Consider the following 19980-nt stretch of genomic DNA (forward strand, 5'->3'; position numbering starts at 1 on the left):
TGTTGGTCAGACCACGTATATTCATGCCAGGACAATTCATGTCTTTTTTTTTTTTTTTTAACTAACATTGAAGGCAAGTTGGGAAATTTTGACTGAACTGCTGACAAAGGGCATACACTCCCACTGTTCCATACTTTTCAGGAACTTATTTTATAAAAGTAAGAAAGGGGCAGCAAAGTCACAGAACAATGAAAGGACACACTGGCCACCTTCATTTTTGTTGAGACTGGACAGATGGGAGTTGAAACCATGAATGAGTGCAAGCCTCCGTGGGTCTACTGTGCAAAATAAGCTTTACTTGAAAACGGAAAAAATGACCCTGCATTTCTCTTTGTCATTATCTACAGAATCACACTGGAAAAAAACACTAAGAGAAGCAAAATAAGAAGAATAGTTTCTCTTGGCCTTTCCTTGGCATTTTATACTTTTATTCCTTCATTCTTTTCTTGCTCAACCTCATTCTCCTCATTCCCAACTATTTTACTACTCTGGAGGCACTGGGGACAGGACTTCTGGGAAACATAACACATATCAGTCCATTTGTTTTCTCTGTGAATTCTTTTCAGCATCTTTGTGTAGCAACAGGAAGGATGTGGGCTCCCTTTCAGATTCAAATGAGGCAAAGAAGCCCTGGCTCAGGTTGACAGCATCATGCTTATGTTACACTGAGGTCTGAGACTGCCAGGAACACTGTCTCTAGGTAGGGTGGCCATTTTGTCCTGGGGCTGAATCTCTATTCTTAACATCAGATCCCTAGCCCATGTCTCACAAAAACAACATACAACTAACAAGAAAAACAATAACAAAACCCCCAAAAAACTGATGACACAGTATAACTACAGTGTACTATTAAGAGAATTCTGATTTCTAGAGTTGAAAAGACCAGTGTTTTCAAGGTATTCACAGATGTTTTAAATTTTATAGGACAGATGTTCAGAAGTGGCACTGTCTCCTTTCAAATTTTTTCTTTCTTTTTTATTGAGACAGCATTTTGTTCTGTCATCTAGGCTGCAGTGCAGTGGCACAATCACAGCTCTCTGCAGCGTCAACCTCCTGGGGTCAAGCCATCCTTCTAACTATGCCTCATAGAACCCAGGACTACAGGTGTGCACCACCACATGCAAATAATTTTTTTTTTTGGTAGAAACAAGTTCTAACTGTTGCCCAGGCTCGTCTTGAACTCCTGGGCTCAAGCAATCCTCTTGCCTCAGCCTTTCAAAGTGCTGGGATTACAGCATGAAATCACCATGCTGAGCTTCAAATATTTCTTATGCTTGAAGAATGTGGTAGGAAAACCTTACCATATATTTTTCTCAGATATATATTCCTAAGCACGTAAATCAAGGAGTAATAAATTTATAATATAAACAAACAAATATAAGACTTTATTTTATAAAACCGGATGTTAATTACTAAGACTTCTACAAAAAGATCCAAAGAAAAACCATGGAAGAGAATGTGGAGTGGTGCTAGACAAATATGTTAATACCAAATTTGGGAATGGACTCTATTATTAATTCTGTTAGTCCAATTTTGTGATCTTGGCAAGTTATTTATCCTCTCTTAAGCCTCAACTCCATCCATTCCTCCATGTATCCATCTAACCATCTACCCATCCAACAAATACATCCTATCTATCAGTGACCAGCCCTTGGTGAATTAAAAAGATGAATAAGTCATCATCCCCAAAACTGGAGCAACTTTTGATAAAACAAGTATACAAATAATTCTACATGAGACAATTAATTGTCAGTTGGAAGTTGTAGGGTGCTAATAGGAGCTTAGTGGAATAAGAAGTCATTTCCAATGCAGAGGTCAGTCAAGGCTCCATTGAGGAGAGACATTTTGTTGTTTGAGAAAGGAGCAAGACTTCTAAATCTAGAGTTGGGTTGGGACATTCCTGGCCACAGGAAAACCCAGGGCAAAGATGGGCATCAGGGAGGTGCAGAAAGCATTTAGGGAAGAGTGATGAGCCCACTGGGTGGAATAGGGTCTGAGCCGGGAGTCAGTGGCTCCTCTGATCAGACAGGCAGCCAAGAGAGGAGGACTGGACTGAATTTGGAGCTCAGAGGGGAGGCTCTGAAGAGTTCTGAGCAAGAGTGACTTGGTCTGACAGCTTCATGCAGAATGGCTTTGCCACAAAAGCACCTGAAAGATGCTAGGAAGAAATGTTAGCAGTCCAGGTCAGTGTTAATAATGTTGCTTTAGGAGGGTGGTGGTGAGGGTGGGATGGAGGGATAGACAGGCTGTGAACTGGCAGAATGGAACTGGGCACTCAGTTTATCTCTAACATTCAAGCTTCTGCATTCTGGTATTTGAAAGTTTAGGGTAAGTGGGGGAAATTAACTTGAATGCCCCCAATATAGAGGCAAACATAGCTTTGGATAAAATTTAGTCCCATTTCTATATATTGAAATCTCAATATCAATTGGTTTTACAGAAAAAAACTGGTTTTGCAGGAAAAGTGTCAAGGAATGTTGCATGAAAAACAGACTGTATTTAGGTAAACCTACTGAAGTGTTTTAGCATTTGGTCTGATCCTTCATACATGATGCTTTCATAGGAGGAATATTTATACTGCTTTCTATTTTGACAGGGTCAGAGAAGTGTGGTTCTTCAGCAATGCATCATCCAAAAAGGCCTCTCATAACACCTTTGAAAATAAGACAGGAACATGTGGGCTAGATACTAGAGCAATGAAGTGAATATAATATTTAAGTGGGGCTGATTGGTGAGCCCATGTCCACCTAGAAGGTGGCCTCGGGGGGCCTAAAAGAGGCCTCTGAGCTCTTCAACAACTTGTCAACATCTTAGATGAAGATACCGAAAAATTTGTACGGTGAAATATTCAGATGGAACAAACTTTTGAAGGGACAGAAGTGACAATCTTGAGATATCCTGCTAGGCTGGAGTAATAGGCCACAACTGACTGATAAAATTAGTAAGAAAAAATGTGAGGGCCAGACCAAAAAAAAAAAAAACAGTTGCCTAAGTACAGGATGGTGGACATGCGGTTTAGCAGCAGCCTGTGTAAAAACCATTTGGGGGGAAGTGTTAGCTGAGAGTAGTTTCAATTTAAGTCAATTGTTTGACATGGCTGCTTAAAAATGTGATCTAATGTGGTGTTTACTGAAATACAGCATTAGCTCTGGCCTCACTTAAGTTGGAACTCCAGAAACACTGAGAAACATGGGTGCTTTTGATATAAACATGTTGGGTAAAGTTGCTTAACATACCAAACTCTGTTTAACCAGAGAGAAGTTTTGCTGGTAATCATGGAGGCCCTCCCCTTAGCTAGACTGAACTAGGGAGGTTAGCAGGAAGAAACAATTAACGACTCGCCAAAATACACTTATGCGTTCTAGTAAGATTGAAGTTTGATTTTTTTTTAATGCAATGATAATACAATTTTAGGCACCAAGAGACAGAGCCCAGTCAAAAGGACAATATTGTCCCTCTGTTCCTTATCATATACAATGCTAGGCAATATGAAGAAATTTCATTTATTGTTTGTATGAAGGTGGGACTCTTCCACTGTTTGAATAGCCTGGGCCCCAAGTTGGGGTTTGCTTTCTTGATGGTTGGAAAGAATCATTTGGGTGAGAGGTACTGTGCCCACGACCCACAGCCAACTCCCTGCATGCACAGTAGGGCACCTCTCCCATGGGGACAGAGGTCTTCACAAACCTTTTACTACTTTTCTTCAGTGTATAAACTGTGATCTCTGGAACTTTCAGACATAACACTTAAACCTCATGTTGCCAAATGAGAAGCAAGTTTCTCCTTATTCTCTATTAGAAACATAGAAAGCAAGCCAGCATAATTTCTAAACCAAGTTGGAACTTTTTTTAAAAAACAGGAAATTTGTTGTTATGTGTTGTTTTCCTTCCTTGAGCAGTACGCTGTTTATCTTCAGGAAAAGGATCACACAGATCCTGCTGCACATGCTTATGAACAACAGACAAGGGTCACATTCGCTCAATCTCATTTGCTTTCCTTGAGGGAGAGAAATCGTATGATGGGTTCAGTTGGTTTTGGCCTCAGTATAGTTTCCTGAGAGACTTCCATAATAGGTATCCACTAAAACATTCCTTAACACAAACACACAAACACATACACACACCAAGTACATGTGTATGTGTGTATGTAATCTGACAGTCTCTGAAACCAGAGAACAGAATTTAAAACTTGTTAACAGTAATATGATGTTAAAAGGACCCGAAATTTCTTGAGAAAAACTAATACAAACACTTGAAATTGTGCTTAGATGAGAAGATTTCTTTTTTCTTTTTTCTTTTTGAGATGGAGTCCTGCTCTGTGGCCAGGCTGGAGTGCAGTGGCACGATCTTGGCTTACCACAGCCTCTATCCCCAGGTTCAAGCAATTCTCCTGCCTCAGCCTCCCAAGTAGCTGGGACTACAGGCATGAGCCACCACACCCAGCTAATTTTTGTATTTTTAGTAGAGATAGGGTTTCACCATGTTGGCCAGAATGCTCTCGATCTCTTGACCTCGTGAGTGTTGGGATTACAGGTGTGAGCCACTGTGTCCGGCTAGATGAGAAGATTTAAGCTGTTTTTTAAAAAGCAATGGATGGGTTGTTATGTGGCAGAATTTCTTCTTAGGATTTGTTTCTAATAATGAGAAAGTCCTAAAGATGGTAAAGAATATCTTAACAATAGAGATTTACTGGCAGAATTTGGATGAACAGATACTGGCTGGATTGGACGAACTTTAAGGCTCCTTTAAGCACAGGAAAACCACAGCTATATGATTTTGATTTTTTTTTTTCTATAATAGCTCATAGTGTAGACGCTAACAAGGTAATCTGGAAACAAATGTCTTGAGACAACAGCTTCTGAGAAACTGGATTCATGGTTGCTTAGAAGCCAAAAGAAAAAAAATCCATATTTTGAGGAAAAGCGGATAATGTCAATGGAAAGTTCTTCAGTATTTTTCCTGGGAAATGGTTATAACCATTTATGAAGCAAATCATCAGAATTATAAGATCAAAGCAACAAAAACAGTGAGAGATTTTAATAACACCTCCTTGAAGAGACTGACAGATTAATAAGGATACAGAAGATGTGAGCAACAAAATGAAGAGGTTTAATCTAATGGGCATATTTAGAACTCTGTCCCCATAGCCCCCATCAGAGAATATGCACTAAAGAAATTCATGAAATATTTAAAGAGAATTGACCATGTACTGGGCTGCAAACCAAGTCTCAATACATTTTGTGGAAATGGTGTCACACAAACAACATCCCAGACCACAATAGGTTTTTTTAAAGTTAGAAATCCATAACAAAATGATTACTAAAGACTCTCATTCATTTGGGAATTTAAAATGATGTTGCTAATAAAACTCATGAATCAAAGAAGAAATAATTATGGTAATTATAACATTCTTATAACTGAGTGATGATAAAAATACTCCGTATTAGAATGTGTCAGATTCTACTACAGATTTATTTAGAAGAAAATACTTAAATCTTGTCCTAGAAAGAAAAAAGCACTGAGAATTAATGAACAAGTATCCAACTCAGGAAGTCAGAAAGTAAATAATAGTACATCCAAAGAAAGCAGCAGAAGAAAATAATAACTGGTAGAAATTAAAATCAGAAAACAAAGGTACACTAGAGAAGATGAACAAGGGAAAAACTATTTATTTGGAAAGATTAATAAGAGACAAACCAAACCTGATAAAGACAAACACAGAGATGGTACAAATAATAACACTAAGAATGAAGGAGAGAACATAACTATAGATTCACCAAGGATTAAATCACAGCATACTGTACTATGAAGAAACATGTGCCACTAAGTTTGAAAATTTCAATGAGATGAAGAATATCACAGAACAATTCAAATTATTATTCTAACAAGAGAGAAACCTGAATAGTCTAATAACCATTAAAAAAATTAATTAGTTAAAAAGCTACTCATCACTCCACTCAAAAAACCCCCAAAACCAATAAATATTAGATTCAGATAGTTTTAGAAAAAAATGAAAAAAACAAAAACAAAAACAAAAAAAGTGCAGGAGATGGAAAATGAAAAAGCACTAGGATAATCTCAGAACCCAAATCCAAGACAGTAGGAAAAAGGAAAATTACAGACTACTCTCAGATATAAATACAAATGTAAAAAATAAAATATTAGCAAATGGAACCCAACAATGCAAAAAATATATCACAACTAATGTGGATTTTTGCTAATAATGCAATGATGATTTAACTTTAAAAATGGATGACAATAATTCCTGTACTGTCAGATTAAAAGAGAAAACCCCAATAATTTCATCAATAGATACAGAAAAAGCATTCAATAAAAATTAACCCCTTTATAATTTTCAAAAATACAAACTTTTAGCAAATTAAGAACAGAAGGGAACTTTAATAATCTAATAGTATTTACCAAAACCCAGCAGTAAGCACCATACTCCATGGTGAAATGCTAACAGCCTTCCCTTTAAAATCAGTAACAAGCTAAAAATCTGTGCTATCCCTATTTCCTATCCCCATGCTATGTCCTGCAGGTCACAGCCAGAGTGGTAGGAAAAAGGAAAAATAAATACATAAAAGATAAAAGATTGAAAAAGAACTAAAACTTATAATCATTTATAGGTGGTATATTTGGTTACACAGAAAACCTAAGAGAAACACAGATAAATTATTAGAATTGATAAGAGGCTTCAGCAAACGGCTAAGTATTAGTTTAATATGAAAAATTGTGTTTCTATCCAGGAACAACAGTAAGACAAAGTAATTTTAAAAAATTGAGTACTGTACTTTATTTCTTAAACTTTGTCTCCTGCTCTTCAACAGGCACCTCATCCAGATAAGCACAGAATAAAAAACATTTACGAAAAACAAGTAACCTAATTATATTGTAAAACTCTGAAAGGCAGAGTATCATTTCATGGGAGACCTCTAGGATCCCTCTCTATTCTATTCCCATGGAAAAATTTCACTTAAAAAAAATGAAGCATTGTAGATGGGGTTACTTTGAACTGTGGTGAATCACACTTACTTACTGGAAAGAAACATAAGCAGGAAGTCCAGGCCTCTGTAAATCGAACTCTGCCTCAAAGGAAAAATATGGTTGACACCTTCTCTTCTACACAGCTTATAATAAAGTCAGCAGGAAGCGGCCCTCCAAAATGGCATCCCACATCAGGAGGGAGCTGGATGCTGTGAAGGGAGACATTGGTCAAGAGGCCGGCAAAGCTCTTAAGAAAGCTCTTGAATGCTTGTTCTTCATTTACATGAAGATAATAGGGAGAGTTACTTCTGTTGAAATTTTATTACAACCAAACACAGGATGTCATTTAAATTCTAAGAACTGCTTGATCCAATTGAGTCCTCTACACTCTTATTCTATATTCAGCATGTCCACTTGCATGGAGGCCTGGTCAGCTCATGTTTTTAACAGTCTTACAGAAGGAAACTATGGCACATATGATTTCTTTTTTCCACAGTTGACTTATTACCATTTTTAATGAAGTGACAATAAAAACAAGATAAACGAGTAGAGAATGTTCTATATTCACTTGGATCTGGCTGGGCAATTTACTCAATAAAAACATGGGTATCTGAAAATACTAGATTCCAATGTTGTTTTAAAAAATACGTTAAAAGCCTAACTCACTGGAAACACCAAAATAAGCAAAGACAGTAGACTGATTTTGTTTGATGGATTAAATATAGTACATGCCTATAATGGAATAGTATATGGCATTAAAATCATATTGCTAGATAAATTTAGTGACTAAAAAATACTCATGGTGCATTGCCAAGTTAAAACAAAGTAGGATATAAAACATTAAGTCCAATTTGAAACCATTTTAAAGAAATTCCTAAATTTGCATTGGGAAAGGACAAAATACTAAGGATGTGAGTGACTATCTCTGTGTGACGGGCTAATAGGTGACTTTTGTTTTGTTCTGTGTGTCCTGTATCTCTAAGTACTTTACATTAGAGGTGTGTATTAATGTGGACATTATTTTAAAAAATCCACCGTAATGAAAATGCCTAGAATTCATGTCACACGCATTCTTGGTAGTCTCCAAAACATTCTCAAACTAAGTATAGTTTCATGTCAATGAAAACACCCAACAAAAGCCAAGTGTCCTGCTGACAGTTAGACTGGAGGACAATCTTTTCTCACTCCTATTCTCCACTGGGCATTTGCCTGGGGTATGGCTCCATACCCCAGGAGACACTGAAAGGCTCAGTGCCATCCCAAGAAGACAATTTCTTCCTTTGGCTTACTCTCATACCATCAGCGGGGGACAGTGCAGACTGAAGCCCAGCATCTGGGACAGCAGGACAGGAATGAAAATTCTGGGCATGAACAAAGTTCCACTTACCACCTCCAGAAAGTTGCCTCTCTGATTAGCAACGTTCTTCGCTCTGAAGTGTGGTTTCCCAGACTTCCACACCAGTGCCCTATACCTTTTCCACCAATCTCCCACTGCCTCTCACACACGCTCCAGCCAGGATGGAATGCATCTCCACATAACTGTCCATACACTTGCCACATCTCATCTACTGGCCAGGCCCATGTATGTCTTACCCTTTGCGTAAGCCTCCCTCCCAGCTCCTCAGGCCTGTGCTGGTCTCCCCATCTCTCAGTTCCTTGGCTTATACCCAAAACTTGATCATATGCAGGTGAGACAGTCACATTATTTAACTGTTTCCCATGCATGGCAGGGTCTGGTAAGGTTGGGGCCAAGAATCTCTTTGATTCTCCCCATTGCCTTCTTCTGGCTTCTGACCCAGGTCTATAATATTATACGTTCCCAAAACCAGGACATAGATCTTATAAGGAGGAGTGATTTCACTAGCACTCTTCCTGACAATTTTGTAAGCAATCTCTTCCTTCTGGTCTGCCTGTGTGCCTTTCTCTTTATGCTTGTGTCATCCTTAAGAGCAAAAAATGGCACTTTTCCTGCTCACCCTTTCCAGCTCCTAAACAAATGGCTTCCTCCTTGACTTCAGCCATCATGGAGTGGCGCTGACAGAACGGAGGCTGTTCACAACAGTGCCAGGTCCTCTTGCCTGCTCACTCCCAGGCACCCAGGCACTCGGAGGGCGCTGCACCCTTGCTTCCCATTCTCATCAAGGACTCTGAATCTTTCCGGTCCTCCCTAAGGGGTCGGCACTGTCCCCCGCTGATGGTATGAGAGTAAGCCAAAGGAAGGAATTGTCTTCTTGGGATGGCACTGAGCCTTTCAGTGTCTCCTGGGGGCACCAAGGCATACCCCAGGGCAAATGCCCAGTGGAGAACACGAGTGAGAAAAGGTTGTCCTCCAATCTGTCAGCAGGACACTTGGCTTCTGTTGGATGTTTTCACTGACATGAAACTATACTTAGAACCAAAGTCCTCCAGGTCTTTGGTGGGCCATGTTCTACATTCATTTTCTCACCCACTCATTCAGCACTAGTTCCTTAGTGCCTTATGTGGGCCAGGCGCTGTTACGTAAGCTCACTGTTGTGCGCCTTGTTTCCCTACCTACACTGAAAGCTCCCTCGATGGCAGAGATTGTCTGTTACAATTATTGAATTGTCACCAGATAATCTAACAGTGTGTTCAGGAAGTGTTTGAAAAATATTTAACTGACTGAAGGGAGGAGAAAAGGAATAAAGCATAAGGCTTCAGTTTTCATTCCATTACTCTCTCCTATGTGGTTTGACTAGAGATGACGTAAAAAGATAAGGGAAAACTCTGACTCTAGCAGACTGAGTAGAGCCTTCATTTTTTTTTTTTTTTCCTCTTTCTGGGCCTCTGTCCAGACCAAATGAGATGGTGACGTCTGTGAAAACATTCTTTAAGTTGCAGAATATTTTACAAATATGAAGTGTCATCATCATTATGATATGCATCACCCATACCTCACTGTGAAAAGTTTGATTCCAAACAATAAGCAACCAAATTGCCGCATTTTTGCAAGCTCCTGCAACCAGCAGCAAAATACAGCCAGGAAAAAAAAGCTGACAGCCTGACAAAACCCAAATGGAAAATTAAAATGAGCAAGAACAGCCACACACCCAAAGAGAGCGCAAACCCGCACTACTTGGAGGAGGAAATCCTCTAATTGCCTCCACACTCCTGCTCACTTCCATCTGCTTGCATTTAAGGAAATCCAACTACTGGGCTCCTCGCAGCTGGGAAGAAGAAAGATCTGTTTCCTAAGTGCCTGGATGGCTGCAGCAGGCAGGGACCAACGAGGACAGGAGACCCACAGGCAAGGCTCAACGGCACATCTAACAGCAAATTTAATGTGTGTTATGCAAAACACCAAACCAGCTCTCCTGGCAGTGAGGTCACACGAAATAATAACGGAACTCATCCTCAGGAGAAAGGCGGCAGTGGCATGTGTGGGCAGGAATGCTGCAGTGAGCTCCTCACAGAATGAAGCCTATAGGCCTCCCTCAGCTGGGAGCTGCATGGAGCCCAGGCTGCAATTAGGTTTCCTGTGGGGAAGTGACTGGAGACATAGGCACCCAGGCTCCTTACTGCGGGATAACTAAATTGCCCTTGGCAAAACTTAAGTGCAATCATAGTTTTTAGAAATGCCAATCTTTTGATTCCAGTCTCACTTTGACCATTTCTCCCCTGCTCTCCCTATCTGAATCTCACCAGTCCTATGCTCCAGTCTGCCCCCAGCCTTCTCACTTTCTGGGCAGCCCACCGCCTATACTCAGGACCTTACTGTGCCTCTGTAATCAGACGGATCCCCTAAGGTGCAGGCAAACTATAATTTAAAAAACTCCATATCTTGGAGAACAGCCAGTTCATTTTCAGAAGATGGAACTGTGGTGCAGGGATGCAAAGACAGGAGGTGTGTTCACATCACCAGCCAGTGCCAGGGACAGGGCCTGACAGCAGATATCTACAAGTCATCATACATAAAACAGAAAAAGGACACCAGCACTTAGTGGCACTTGTTATGAGCCAGAGACTAGGCAGGGCACCTTCATATACTTATCTGAGTCCAAACCTGACATTAATCCTGTGAACTGGACTCAAAGCAGTTAAGCCACTTTCTCAAAATCTTTCAGCTAGTAATGATGACGTTGGCATTCATTCCCAGGTCTGATTGCAAAGCCTGTTCTTCCTCCTAATCTATACTGCTAAAAGATTTCAGGGTGAAGGAAACTGATGGAGTGGTTTACTCATGAGATGGGTTTCTCTTTGTGGCTTTATACCTGCTCGTGGCCTAGTGAAAGGAGAACAGTATCGCAAATGGTTTGAATAGGAGTGCACTGGAATTCTGGAAGATGAAACTGGAAATTAGTAGGAAAGGTTGTTACTGAAAATATCTTGGTTTCCTGGTGTGACCGTAGTCTTATAATTTGTGGGGACCCTGGAAGATTCTGGAAAGGTGGGCTTTGTATCGCCAAGTGGCTCCCTCCTCCACAGCAGTCTAAAACCAGAAGGGTGGAGCCTTCCTGGGCGATGACCCCTTGGCTCCAAGCACTGAAGGGTGAAGTGGATGCCACCATGGCAGCCAAGCTTAGGAGGAAGAAAGGCAGCTGCAGGGAGCTCCAGGGCTCTCTGCAGGGTTGTGAAAGGGGGCTGCTAGCTGCTTGTCCAGGATCTCCTTGTACCTTTAGAAAGAAAATGCCCCCTGGACAGGCTACCTGCTTCCAATCATTACTCCCAATGTTGAGACTACTCAGCAATCCCTGGTCAGGCCAGCTCACCATCAAAGCAGGACCTGCATTACATCATGGGGAGTGTGGGTGGCTTGATGTTTTTTATGTAGTGTAAAGAAATTGGTTATGCCCTTCCGTGAGAACGAACAGCTTCAACACGTAGGCTGTATGTATGCAAAATGTTCCTTTGGGTAAGTGGTAAAAAGAAATCATCATGGAATCCTAAGTGGCCTGAACTGAAAAAAATAACTTGTTCATTTTGTCTGGCTCTGGCTTTCCATGAGCAGCAGTGAGGAAGCTTCCCAAGCTGTGAGCCACAGCTGGGGCCACCCTGGGAGAGGCTTTGCTTCTGCTCTGGTTTTCTGAGTTCTCTAAGACCTCACCAGTTAATGTTGATTATTCACACCTCTAAGTAATCTCTGTTTTATTGTAAACCACAGTAAAATTCTAAGCCCCCCAACTTACTAGGTGGACCCTTCTCTTGACCAAGGGGATCCAAAGAAACCTGAAAAACTAGTTCAGGCCATGAAGGGAGTGTGGGGGTCAGATATGCCTCGTTATACCCTCCTCCCTTTGGAGTTCAGGCACAACTGGCCGGTATGAACATTAAGAACAGACCCTAAGGCTGACAGAACAGACTCTTACAGTAATATGATACTAACTCTAACCTGACACTGGCATAACATCACGTGACAGATAACAGGCCCTAAAAGGAAATCAAAATATTTTAATCTAAAATATATTTCCTGGGCATATTTTGAAATGGCCCTGCAAAGCTGTCTCTTGTGGAGGAAGTTTGCATGCGGAGTGTCCAACCTTTTGACTTCCCTGGGCCACACATAAAATATACTAATGATAGTTGATGAGCTTAAAAAAAAAAAAAGATCCATGCATTATTTTTGTGGTATGTACCACCACAGATAACTAAAAAGGTCCTCGCATTCAAATGGCTGGACACGGGTGAGAATCTCCTTCCCTTACTAGGTCTCTCTTGTGACTCTGACACCTTTGGTAAGAGACATTTACATTTAGGGTCTCCGAAGCCTGCTTCTTCGAGGTTTCATCCACATGAAAGGAATCTTATCTTCCAGACCTCCTGACTCCACTTACTTTAACTCAAGCTGATTTCAACTCTTCAGGTAGTGCTTAACTCTTTGAACCAATTGTCAATTAGGAAATATTTAAATCTACCTATGACCTGGAAGTCACCCCCTCCCTCACCCTCTGGACACACACTGCCTTGGAGATGTCCAGCCTTGCTGGCCAAACCAATGTATTCCTTACATATGTGGGTTTATGTCTTCTGTCTCCATAAAATGTACAAACTCAAGCTATAACCCAGCTATCCTGGGCATATGTTCTCAGGACCTCCTGTAGCTATGTTCCTCATGTTCCTCAACCTTGGCAAAATAAACTTCTAAATTGATTGAAACCTATCGCAGACACTTTGTGGCTTACACTTGGTTTACTATTTTTAAGGTCAAAATTCCACCAAGTCTCAAAGCTATCTCTTTGAAGCAGATATCAACAGGATTGGTATCTGAAAATAGCCTGTGTGTCTTGTCCGCTGCTTGATAGTAAAGACAAAGTTTGTTTTTGTTGGAAACCTCCCAACATTTTATTGTGAAACATTTCAAACATAGTTTCCATAATTTTACACTGAATAACCATGTACTTACCACACAGCTTCTAACATTATTATAACATATGTGCTTTATCACATAGCTATGCATCTATCCATGCTACAAAACTTTTAACTATACATTTTTTTCATGGACTTTATTTTTCTAAAGTTTTGCTTACGGGGGCAGGGCAGGGGGAAGCATGCTTTTCAAACACTTTTCAAACACTTCTTGGTGTGAATTCCTGCTGGAGCACTTACTAGCTGGGAGACTTTGGGCAGGTGTGTAATTTCATAGAGCTTCTGTTGCCATTGTTATAAAATGTGGGTAACAATGCCTACGGGTGCTTTACAGAGTAAATGTGTTAAAGTATAGGAAGTGCCTTGCACACAGTCAATTCAATATGCAGTAGGAACACATAACCAATTTTTAGTGCTCAGGCTATGCTATCTATGAAACAAAACTGAATTAGTCAAAAATAATGACAACAATTATCAAGCTATAGATGAAGCAAGAATGGCAGAATGTTGACGATTACTGTTGGAGCTGGGTGAGGGTGCATCGGTTCCATTATGCTACACTGTTTACTTTCTATACATTTGAGATTTTCTATAATAAAATGAATAAAATGTTAAAAAAATCAAATCAGTCACTGGATTTTGTCAAGCAAAAAAAAAAAAAAAAAGATACTATATTTGAAACATTTAATAAGAAACCTCTGAGGAAGTAATAAGTGGTGATACCGGGGTTATTGGCGCCGGGTTGGGGGGGACCACATCTCACTCTCACAGCTGTGGGGTGGCTTGGGGTGGAGGAAGATAAGCCTCGGGTATTTTGTAAAAGCTTCCCAGGTGATCTGGTTCACTCCTGAGTGAGAACCCCTGTACTGGCAGAAAAGTGTGAAACCACACTTTCCAGCATATTAATTGTGAGAATATGTACTTTGCATAATGCAAAGCTTGTGCCTCTAGCTAATTTGCAGGCAGATGACACAGTGTGAGAAGCCTCTGATTTAGAATAAAAACTATTTGTAACCAAACAGCCTCCCTCTGTTAAGTCAGGGGTGGGTTAACTGAGGACCTAATTAGAGTGCATTCTCCCACATCAGTCATCAACTGTCTTAACTCGTAGAGCTAAGGGGTTGTTCCTTTAGTAATTTCAGAATTGGGAATCTGGAGAAATGTAGAGGAACAAAAACCCACGGACAATGTTAAACAGAAGTAAAAGGAAAGACTGCTCTTTTAAAAAACAAAATGTCACCCTCCTGTTCTAGTTCCTGAATTCCTTCCCTTCCCTGCTGTGGCTCATTCTCTCTTGTTCCCCTTTGCTGGCAGCTGGAGGCAAGGAGGGGGCTGTGATGGAACCGCTGGGTGAGACAGTATGTGTCTGGCGCCCTCTCGGTGAGCCTGAAGTGGCATCTTTGTGGGCTGGGATCATGTGGAGGCAGCTAGAGTAGGCAGGCCAAGCTGGGCCTCCACAGGGGAGCAAGGCCATTTGCTATCCTGTGGGTTTCCTGAATGAGGCCAGGTAAGAATGCTTGTAACAGAGGAGACCTGCACACAGGGCGTGTGCACACATGAGCACACACACTCTCAGAGGATTGAAAGGATTTTTTATACCTATGTGTGATAGACTGAATCGTATCCCCTCAAATGCATGTGCTGAAGCCCTAACCCCCAATGTGACTGTATTTGGAGAAGGGGGCCTTAAAGGAGGTTAATGAAAGCTAAATAATCAAAAAGGTAGGGCCCTGATCCAATAGGACTGGTGTTCTTATAGGAAAGCGAAGAGACAGCAGGGGAACGTGCAGAGAGAAAAGGCCACATGGGGACACCAGAGATGGTGGCCATCTGCAAGACAAGAAGGGAGGCTCACCAGACCCTGACCCTGCTAGCACCATGTTCTTGGACTTTCAGTCTCCAGACTGTGAGAAAAGAAGATCCTGTTGTTTAAGCCACTCAGGCCTTTCCCCTGACAGAAATGCCCACCTGAAAGAAACCTTTACCTGTTTCTCTGGCACGTGTTATCTATGAATATGTTTCAGACTTATTCAACACTTTAGTTATTTTTAAGCACCTATGATGAAAAAGACACAGTGTTGGACATAGGGGTGAATTTTCTAGCCTGAGAGACTAGGAAGAAGTGGCATTTAAGATGAACTGGATAAGCAGAGACTGACTTGCAATAAAATAAGAAAAGATGATCCTTGCAGAAGATTAGACTTAGACCCAAAGTGACAGCAGGAAGGCATCCCAAGAGGTTAGAAAATGCCCTCCAAGGGCAAAGAGATGGTTTGGTTTTGCTACAGAATTACATTGGAAGTAAAAGAGTTAGATGTGATAAAGAGGTGGGTTGGACAGACAGATCATAAAAAGCCTCAGATGCCAGGTTAAGGTGTTGAGGACTTTCTTGGGGAGTAACAGAAGCCTTGAAAAGTTTCAAAACGAGAGAATTACAAGATTGATACATGTGTAAAAAGGGAAAAGTGAAAAACTTGACACAGAGTTAGCACTTATGAGTGTCAGGCATCATGTCAGCACCACATTTCTTCTTTTAATCCTCAAAACAGTATCATTTTGGGCATGAGCAAGTTGAGTCACAGCAGGGTGATGACTTGCCCAAGACCCTACTGGAGTTCAGATGCAAGCACGTGCCAGTAGCAAAGTTAATGCCCTGCCCATCCTGCTATTTAACCTGAAGCCCACCTCCCACACCATCATCTATTTTCCTCTTAGTCAGAACGGCTATTTTAAGAACAGGGCATGGAATGTACATTGCTTTTAGGGTTGGAAAGCAGGCAGATTAACCACAAAAATTTCCAATGCACAGGGAACCTCTAGAAATATCATTTAGCCTTCTAAACAAAGCCATATGTAAATCGGTTCTTGCTGTTTGTATTAGTCCATTCTCACACTGCTAATAAAGACATACCTGAGATTGGATAATTTATAAAGGACAGAGGTTTAACTGACTCACAGTTAAGCATGGCTGGGGAGGCCTTAGGAAACTTACAATCATGGTGGAAGGGGAAGAAAGCACGTCCTTCTTCACATGATGGCAGGAAGGAGAAGTGCCAAGCAAAGAGGGAAAAGCTCTTTATAAAAACCATCAGATCTCATGAGAACTCACTCACTATCATAAGAACAGCAGCATGGGGGTAACGGCCCCCATGATTCAATTACTTCCCACCAGGTCCCTCCCACAACATGTGGGGATTATGAGAACTACAATTAAAGATGAGATTTGGGTGAGGACACAGCCAAAACATATCAATGTCCTTTCTTATTATGACACAGTCAAAGGGTCAAGTTGGGAATTCTCCTATTATATCCTTTAGTATCAAAGTAACCAATGATCATAATTTATACATAAAGCTGTAAAAATGTATAGGGGACATAGTGGTCCTGGTAAGCAGCCACCCCAACATCGACTATATTTTTAACACAATATGAACAGCTGCTCTCAAATAACCTCTGCTCCCCAAATCCAACCAAGATCACCCAATATCCAGGAAAATACAATGCTATTTTCTGTTTGCCTTTAAATGACGAAGTAAGTCATGCTATTATCATTTGATCTTTTGATCTAGCTGCTTTTCTATAACTTCAGGTATATTGAAAAAATGACAGTAAAAATTAGGTAAGAAAGAGTTAATGCCCTTAATATATAAAAATCAAAACATACCATGGCATATGCCAGCAGAACAACTCATACTGTTAAATGTGCTCTCCCTTCAAGGGCAAAGATTTTGGTATTTTGGAAGCAATACTTACAAAGGTAACTATCTTGAAAATTGTGTGTGTACTCTAAGATACAATTGTGGCTAAAGGTTTGTTAGAAGAGAGACAAAACTGCTGAAAGCATCACTTCTATTCAATGCACTTGCTGTGCTGGGCACCTATTGTATGCTAGCACTGAGACCTACGCTGGGACTAGATAGATCAGGATAAGCAAACTGAATCACTTCAGGGGTGGCTAAAATCCCCTTAAAACTAACCAGGGTATAAAAAACTTTTTCTTTTTGATGTTAGAATCAAATTCTGAGAGCCATTCCTTTGAAAAATAGGCAGCATACTTTTCACTTCCTTGTCTACTCACACCTCAGGGAATCATGTGTTGCGGCTTTTCTGTGAAATTTTCCCAACACAGCCTCTCTCTTCTACCTTCCAAAGTCAGTGGGGTGGAAGTGGGAATATGTGCAAGTAAGTATTTGTGCACATGCATGTATGTGGTTGTTCAGGATTCCTCCCTTTTTGCTCTATAGATACATTATATTTTTCACAATGCAGCATAATTGTTGGATATAGTTCTTATCCACTAAACAAACTCCTTCGAGGTATATGCTGTGTCTCAATGTATCTCTGTTTTCCCAGGCTAGGAACAAGGCCCAGCACTGTTTCTTATATGTTCACTGAGTGGATGAATGACTGTTTCAACTGTGAGCTTTGTCTTCAGGCTCCAGAGTGTTTGACAGTCAAAATACTCCTCATGGTAGTACAAACAAAAGCTTTCAAAAATTTATATGCATGTGTGCAAACAGATTTCAGGACAAGCTTATTGATGTATAATTTATGTACAGTTAAGTTCTCCTTAAGTATTGGTAAGTGGATACAATTGAGTAAGAGCAGGTGGTTCCTACACACTTGCCAGGGCCCTGTTCTCAGGGACTCCAAATGAATGGAGGGACAGTGGGGCCTGGGAATCTGGATTTTTAATATCTTCTGAGGTGATTCTGGTAAAAACTTGTCAAGAGTCCCTGAAGTAGATGATGCTCTGCCACTATATTTGATATTTCCTTTCCTTTTCTCATCCCCAGGCCCATCCATCACTCTTAGTCAACTATTAATACTGAGGATGAAACCAAAACATTTCTGCTCAGCACCATACTTGGAAACAAAATCTAGGTACTCAGCCACTTGGCTGGAGTCAACTATAATTTTTGGTTATTTAGCAGAAATACAGCTGCTAAATGACATTTTGAAATGAACATGAGATATCCACTTAAAGAAATAAAAAGGCTTTTATTTATTTGGGATAAAAGGATTGTGATTGGGGCTCTAAGTGTGTATTACTATAGGGAAATGGCGGGGTAAGAGATGAAACCAACCCATTCATAACAACATTGTTCTAATTCCAAATGCAACATCACACTTAAAGTTTTTTAAATAGTGGATTTTAGGGGATCTGTGAATAGTGAGGTTGACATCAAGTCAAAATCCGAGGAATACAGAACTGAAGGGAATTTAAGAAAATTCATTTGTGTTACAGAAAGGCTGGCTTTGCAGTACCATCCTTCAGTTACTCAAAGATATGGAAAAAAAATATGATCTTCTCTAGCCTTCACTTAACTAAGAATGTTTGAAGATGTGGGGTTATGGCCTCTAATTAATAATATGAGACAATCTTTTCCCTATTTGAATTTCAGTTCTTACAGATCAGGGTTTGTATTTGGGTAAAGTCTATCACAACAACTCCAGGAGTCTGTCACCATTCTTTTGTCATCTCTTCCTCTGAGATTGTGATTATTATTTAATAATTCAAGTAGTGGGGTCAGTGGTCAGAGACTTGACATTTAGTGAAAATGGAATCTAACCTTTACTGATATTTCATTATGAATGATACTCAAAATGGGACTGATGTATTGGGTGAGTATCTGACTAGTTAGAAAAAAGAAACTGGCCAGGCACGGTGGTTGAAGTCTGTAATCCCAACACTTTGGGAGGCTGAGGCGGGTGGATCACCTGAAGTCAGGAGTTTGAGACCAGCCTGGCCAACATGGTGAAACCCCGTGTCTACTAAAATTACAAGAAATTAGTCGACCACCGTGGCATGCGCCTGTAATCCCAGCTACTCGGGAGGCTGGGGCAGGAGAATCACCTGAATCTGGGAGGTGGAGGTTGCAGTGAGTCGATATTGCATCATTGCACTCCAGCCTGGGCAACAAGAGTGAAACTCCGTCTTAGAGAAAAAAAAAAAGTGAAAAGAAACCTAACCATTGTTAATCAAAACAGAGGTATAACTGGTATAAAAACTAGATTAATGCCTACTTGTTTGCTGAGTCCCTGGGGGAGATTACTAGCTAGTAAATATTTTATGTACCCATTAAGATGGGACTTTAAGAAATAATGACTTAAAAAAAAAAAAAAACTCCTGGCTTTGAAAAATGCCAGTGAATTACTTCTAAGAGAAAGAAAATCATGGAAACTCTGCTGTGGAGAAATTTAAAAGTATGCTTTACACTATCATTTGCAGGCAGTGTATGTTGGTCTCACCAGCTGCCAGGACTGGTAGAAAACTGCTGAGCTAGCACTTATGACCAAACCAAGCATCTCTCTGTAATTAGAGTTAGCTGTTGGGGGGGAAATGGCACAAAGAGGACAGAAATATGGGGTTTCAGACTGGGGGAGGGCAAAAAAGCAGATCAAGTTTCTTTTGAGATTTAAATGAAAGAACCTAGCTGGGTGTGACCTTGGACTGTGTCTTCCACACTGCTGTGCTGCCCAACACCGTAGCCAGTAGCCACACTGAGCACATTTCAAGTGGCTTGTTCAAACTGAGATACACTGCAAATGTAAAATACACATGTAATTTCAAAGACTTGTTAATTTGAAAAATTCTCAGTAATTTAACGTACTGACTGCATGGTAGATGATAATGTTTTGGACATATAATGGGTTAAAATATAAAATTTAA

At 40.5% G+C, this 19980-nt stretch overlaps 1 protein-coding gene across 4 annotated transcripts in view; it reads right to left on the reverse strand.

Annotated features, from left to right (window-relative positions):
- Positions 1–19980, reverse strand: part of FYN (FYN proto-oncogene, Src family tyrosine kinase) — a 192260-nt gene that overhangs the window by 94344 nt on the left and 77936 nt on the right. The window contains exon 1 of one of the 4 annotated variants that reach the window (XM_035296540.3): positions 7035–7221. The exons of the other annotated variants lie outside the window; for them this stretch is intronic. The gene's annotated coding sequence lies outside the window, so the exon portion shown is untranslated. Of the gene's footprint in view, positions 1–7034; positions 7222–19980 lie in introns of those variants that run through there. 4 annotated transcript variants of the gene reach the window in all.

The sequence above is a fragment of the Callithrix jacchus genome, chromosome 4 (assembly GCF_049354715.1).
Source record: "Callithrix jacchus isolate 240 chromosome 4, calJac240_pri, whole genome shotgun sequence".
NCBI classification, from domain to species: Eukaryota; Metazoa; Chordata; class Mammalia; order Primates; family Cebidae; genus Callithrix; species Callithrix jacchus.